General features: G+C 38.0%; 1 pseudogene; it reads right to left on the bottom strand.

The window, feature by feature from the left end:
• Window positions 1-217: 217 nt before the first annotated feature.
• On the bottom strand, window positions 218-5734 carry LOC130712749 (uncharacterized; annotated as a pseudogene).
• Window positions 5735-6814: the final 1080 nt, after the last annotated feature.

The following is a 6814-nucleotide window of genomic DNA, read 5'->3' as shown; positions in this document are numbered from 1 at the left end:
TCTTAATAAATTAAATCAGATTTGTACTGTTTTTAAAAGATAATATTAACTTTTCAAAAACATTCTATTTATATTTCCACAGATTCCTTTTGTTTTTAAATGTAATGTACTTGCGCCACACCACAATGGAATTTGCGTGAGTTTGTGGCCAAAAATTCCAGACAATAGTTCTTTGGTCCAATTGCACCGTGGGCCAAAGAGAACTGCACAAGTTCCGTGCAGAAATTGATATTTATATTTTTTTTTTCTTTTTTTTTTTTGAACGGTTTTCAACTAATAATAAAAAAACTAATGATACTAACAATATACTAATACTAAAATAAAATAAAATAAATGCCAAAATAAAAATAAATAAAATAAAACTTACTTCACTATGCTAATTTTGCTTGGGTTGTCTCCCAAGAAGCACAATGTTAGAGTCCTTATTAGACTCTTGTTCCGCATGTCTACTTTGGAGAAGCTAAGCCCAAGGTGGTCTTTCCTCTAACTATTTCACCCCCATGATATAACTTAAGTCTTTGACCATTCACGGTGAAAACTCGTTTAGAACTTGGCTCTTCAATTTCAACAGCTCCGTGAGGGAATACTTCCTTTACAGTGAAAGGTCCCGACCAACGAGACTTTAATTTTCCTGGAAATAATCTTAACCTTGAGTTATAAAGTAAAACTTGTTGACCAGGGAAAAACTCTCTTCTCACAATTTTACTATCATGCCACTTCTTAGTCCTTTCCTTATAAATGCGAGAACTCTCATAAGCTTGAAGCCTAAATTCATCCAACTCATTTAATTGCAAGAGTCTCTTACCACTAGCATCTTTTAAATCAAAATTTAGACATTTTGTCGCCCAATAAGCCTTATGTTCAAGTTCCACTGGCAAGTGACATGACTTCCCATAAACTAGTTGAAATGGTGAAGTTCCAATAGGAGTTTTGAACGCAGTTCGGTACGCCCATAAAGTGTCGTCTAATTTCTTAGACCAATCTTTACGGGACGAACTAACCACCTTTTCTAAAATCCTTTTGAGTTCTCTATTTGAAACTTCAACTTGACCACTAGTTTGTGGGTGATAGGGGGTAGAAACCTTGTGCTTGACACCATATTTTTCTAAAAGGGATTCAAATGCTTTGTTACAAAAATGTGTCCCCCCATCACTAATGATAGCCCTTGGAACTCCAAATCTAGTGAAAATATTTTTCTTTAGAAATGTCACTACAACCTTGGCATCATTTGTTGAGAGGGCGGAAGCTTCAACCCACTTAGAAACATAATCTACAGCCACAAGAATGTACTGACATCCATAGGAAGCTGGGAAAGGTCCCATGAAATCGATACCCCACACGTCAAAAAGTTCAACTTCTAAAATATTTTTCAGGGGCATCTCATTCTTCCTAGAGATGTTTCCAGTTCTTTGGCACCTATCACACCACTCAACAAATTGCCTACTATCTTTAAATAGTGAAGGCCAATAAAAACCACTTTGGAGGACCTTTGCTGCTGTCCTCTCTCCACTAAAGTGTCCCCCATACTCTGAGCCATGGCAATGCCACAAAATATTTTCAAATTCCCCCTCAGGGACACACCTCCTTATCACTCCATCAGCACACCACCTAAACAAAAAAGGTTCCTCCCACAGATAAAATTTAACATCATGCAAAAACTTCTTCTTTTGTTGCCATGTAAAATCAGGTGGCAACACACTAGCAGCTCTATAATTAGCAAAATCAGTGTACCAAGGTAAAGAAGAAGAGTTAAGGGAAAAAAGTTTCTCATCTGAAAATTCCTCAGAAATAGGAATTAAGTTGGAATCTCCGCCTTCAATTCTTGACAAGTGGTCAGCAACACCATTGTCCTTCCCTTTCTTATCTTTGATCTCCAGATCAAACTCTTGCAAAAGTAGGATCCACCTTATCAACCTGGGTTTAGAGTCCTGCTTAGACAGTAAATGCTTCAAGGCAGAGTGGTCAGTATGAACAATAACTTTAGAGCCCACCACATATGATCTAAACTTTTCACATGCAAAAACAATAGCAAGCAATTCTTTTTCAGTGGTTGTATAATTCCTTTGTGCTTCATTTAAAACCTTACTAGCATAATAGATCGCATGCAACATTTTTTCTTTCTTTTGACACAACACAGCTCCTACAGCTATATCACTCGCATCACACATTATTTCAAAAGGTAAAGACCAATCAGGTGCAACTATCACAGGAGCAGTTACAAGTCTTCGTTTAATCAAATTAAGAGCACTAACACAATGTTCATCAAATATGAATGGAGCATCTTTCTCAAGTAAATTTGTCATGGGTTTAGCAATTTTTGAAAAATCTTTAATGAAACGTCTATAGAAACCGACATGACCTAGAAAACTTCTAACACCTTTTATATTAGAAGGGGGAGAGAGTTTATCAATTACTTCAATTTTTGCTCTATCCACTTCTAACCCCTTTTCAGAGACACGATGGCCAAGAACAATTCCATCACTAACCATAAAATGACATTTTTCCCAATTCAAAACTAAATTTGTTTCTTGGCATCGTTTCAATACAAGAGTAAGGTTATGCAAGCATGCATCAAAAGTAGGACCAAACACAGAAAAATCATCCATAAATATTTCAATGCAGTGTTCAATAAGATCAGAGAAAATAGCAAACATACATCGTTGAAAAGTTGCAGGAGCATTACAAAGCCCAAAAGGCATTCTCCTATAAGCGAACACCCCATAGGACAAGTAAAAGCAGTCTTCTCTTGATCTTCAGGTGCAACAACAATTTGATTATATCCAGAATAACCATCTAGAAAGCAATAATATTTATGTCCAGCTAACTTTTCAAGCATTTGATCAATAAAGGGGAGGGGGAAGTGATCTTTCCGGGTAGCTGAGTTAAGCCTCCGGTAGTCTATGCAAACTCTCCATCCCGTGACTTGTCTAGTTGGGATCAACTCGTTGTTCTCGTTCTGAACAACAATGATTCCCCCTTTCTTGGGAACCACTTGAACTGGACTAACCCATTCACTATCAGAAATCGGGTATATGATACCCGCATCAAGTAATTTTATTACCTCTTTTCTCACCACCTCTTTCATTGTTGGATTAAGTCTCCTTTGAGGTTGGACTACAGGCTTATATTCATTTTCCATTAAAATTTTATGCATGCAAATTGTGGGGCTTATTCCCTTAATGTCATCAATAGTCCAACCCAAAGCTGACTTGTGCTCTCTCAGAACACGCAACAACTTCTCTTCTTCAAGAAGGGAAAGAGACTTGTTAATAATAACAGGTTTCGATTCACCCTCCTCAAGATAGACATACTTGAGAGTGGAGGGTAATTGTTTCAATTCAGCCTTATCCTTCTTTTCAGAACTTTCCTCATCTCTACGAAGTTCCTCTATCAAATTCCTCCTAGGGTGGTATTGGTTGAGGGAATCTAGTTGTCCTATGGCAGCACTCACCTCTTCTTCCTCAAAATCTAGATCATCTAACTCTATTCCTTCCATGATCACAGCTTCGTAAGGATCTTTCATAGAGATTCTCATAAATTCCTTACACACAAACTCATCCACTACCTCGACTCTAAACACATCTTCTTCCTTGTTTGGGTGTTTCATATTCTTCCACACAGAAAATGTCACTCTCTCATCAGCTACTCTAAGGTCCATGGTTCCCAATTCTACATCTATTAATGCCCTTCCAGTAGCTAGGAATGGTCTACCTAAAATGAGAGGGACCCTAGTGTCTTCTTCCATATCTAACACCACAAAGTCTACAGGGAAAACAAATTTATCGACTCGCACTAACACATCTTCCACTATTCCATAGGGTGTCTTAAGTGACCTATCAGCTAACTGGAGAGAGATCATAGTAGGGGTGACTTCTCCTATATCTAACCGTTCAAACATGGTCAAAGGCATCAAATTAATGCTAGCACCTAGATCACACAAAGCTCTTCCTACAGTTAGACCTTCTATGTCAACAGATATTGTGAAGCTACTAGGATCTTTTAGTTTAGGAGGAAGCTTCTTCTGCAGAATAGCACTGCATTCCTCAGTTAACATTATAGTTTCACTCTCCTCACTTAACTTCCTTCTCCTTGACAAAATGTCTTTCATAAACTTAGCATAAGTGGGCATTTGCTCCAATGCTTCAGAAAAAGGAATGTTAATTTGAAGCTTCTTAAAAACTTCTAAAAATTTTGAAAACTGTTTTTCCAAATTCTTTTTTACTAAAGCATTGGGAAAAGGAATTTTGCCACAACAAGCAGGACTTTTCTTTTCTTTATTCTCACTTACTATCATATTTTCACTATGATCTTTTTCCTTACTTATTGCTTCAGATTCACTTTTATTACCAGCCTCACTGTTATTCTTTTCACTATCTTTTTTCTTTTCAATTTCATGCATAACTTTTCCACTTCTTAGAGTAACAACAGAAATATTCTCCCTAGGATTAGGCACAGTGTTACTAGGAAACATACCTGGAGGTCTCTCAGATAATTGTTTGGAAATTTGACCGACCTGATTCTCCAAATTTTTGATCGAAGCCTCCTGATTCTTAAAGTTATTTCTGGACTCATCGATGAAGCTATCTGTGGACACCTGAAGCTTGCTAGTAGCTTGTGCCAGTTCTCCCACAATCTCTTCCAAGCTCTTCTTTCCACTTCCTTGCTCTTGAGAGGACGGAGGTTTTTGATCTTGACTATAACCCCTTTGATTAGAGTACTGCCTCGAATTTCCAGACTTGTCTTGATCTCTCCATGAGAAGTTAGGGTGATTCCTCCAACCCGGATTGTAGGTATTTGAGTAAGGGTTGTTTTGAGGATTACCCATTGCCTTCACTTCCTCATCAAATTCAGCATCTTCAACACTTGGTTTCCGACCGTCCAAACGTTGTACTATGGCATCCATCTTTTGTGACAACTTCCTGTTGGAGGCGAGAACATCATCATTTGTTCCAACTTCATGCACATTTTCCCGGTTCTCTCTATCATAGTCTGACTGTGAAGATCTAGTGGCCAAATTGTCGATGATCTCAAGAGCTCTGTGTGCAGGCAATGAATCAAATGCACTATTAGCTGCTGCGTCCAACATACCTCTTGCGTACTCACGCAATGATGAGTAGAATTTGTCAACTTGTTCACCAGCAGAAATATTATGACCTGGACACTTTCTCAGAAGTTCTTGGAAACGCTCCCAAGCCTCATACAAATTTTCAGATTTGCTTTGTTTAAATGCATAAATTTCCTGCTTCGCCTTTCTGATGCGTGTGGATGGAAAGAATTTGGCGATAAATTTTTCCGCCAAGTCCTCCCATGTTCGAATGCTGTTAGGGGGTTGTGATCTCAACCAATCTTCTGCAGCATCCTTCAAAGTGTAGTGAAAAAGAATCATCCGGACTGTATCCAAGCTGACTTCACGCCTTTTTAGAGACTCACAATGTCTGGTGAATCTGTCCATGTGAGCATGCGGATCCTCAGTAGCTTTACCTCCAAACTGATGTTGGCTCCCCAACTGAATATAATGATGTGGAATCTGAAAGTTGTCTGGTAGGTCTGCTGGAAGGACAACGCTGCCCTCATATGTGTAGTTCATACGAGGGGCAGTGATTTCCCTCAATGTTCTCTGAGCCTCACGTTCAGCTTCTTCTTCTTTCTGGCGAAGGATCCGAGCTTCAACCTCAGCTTCCACTCTCGCTTCAAACTCAGCTCGATTTCTTGCTTCATCTTGTGCTTCTGCCATTGCAGCGGTTGCTTTGGCTTGACTCTTCTTCTTCCTTTGCCGTGCACGATTGGATCGACAAGTTCTTTCAATTTCTTGATCAAACAACAAAGATTCAAGACTGACTGTACCTCGCATGCACTAACAAACAGAAGTTAGTAATACCCGCACAAGAGAATTAAAGTAAAAATCCTAACAAAAAGATTCAGAAAAATTAGAAAATAAACTAAACACAATCCCCGGCAACGGCGCCAAAAACTTGATAGCGAATCTGCAAGTGTACAGATTGCTCGAAGTAATAAAAAGATCGAACCACAAGGATTGCGTAGTTTATACTCTAAATTAACTAAACTTAGAATGATAGGACGTAAAAATAAAAATACAAATAAAGAGATGATTGATTTTTCGTAAGTAACTTAACTGCAGTAAAATTAAAGAAAGCAAATAACACTGTTGAAATGAATTCAATTTAAAAACGCGCTAGGGATCCTGATTTCGTTAACCCTCTCCCTATGTATCTCCCCAAACAGTTATAATTATGAATTCAATAGATTATCAAGGTGCTAAACCTAGATGTCCACTTATCAATTCCTTGCATAAATGTCCCTTCCAATTAATTAGTGATAGCTAATTCCTTAGTACCTAATCCTAATTAATTAGAGATGCAGTTCAATTCAATTTCAGGCAAACACAAGCAATTCGTTACCCTTATTCCTAAGGTGCACAGACCCTTGCTCAACTTCTCCCCAAATCCCTAAATTCTACAAATTTTCCAATTGCATAGAAAATAGTATGACAAACTATTGCAATAGAAAGTATCAATTAACATAGAGGAGAAATTCAAGAACTAAAATATAAATCATAATCATAACTGAAACTTGGTTCAAAACATAGCTTGAAAGAAAACTAGATCAATCACCCTAACACTAAGGAAACTTAGCCTGACATGGTCATAGAGCAATCACCAGAGAAAGAAGAAAACCTATAGAAATAATCAAATAGAGAACCAAAATTCTTCCTCTTCACGTTCCAGTACTGCTGTCGTTCTCGTTCTCCCTTATGGTCTGCGTACCCTATTCTGAATTGATACTCCAATATATA

The sequence above is a fragment of the Lotus japonicus genome, chromosome 4 (genome assembly GCF_012489685.1).
Source record: "Lotus japonicus ecotype B-129 chromosome 4, LjGifu_v1.2".
NCBI classification, from domain to species: Eukaryota; Viridiplantae; Streptophyta; class Magnoliopsida; order Fabales; family Fabaceae; genus Lotus; species Lotus japonicus.
This window is presented reverse-complemented; position numbering and strand designations above follow the sequence as displayed.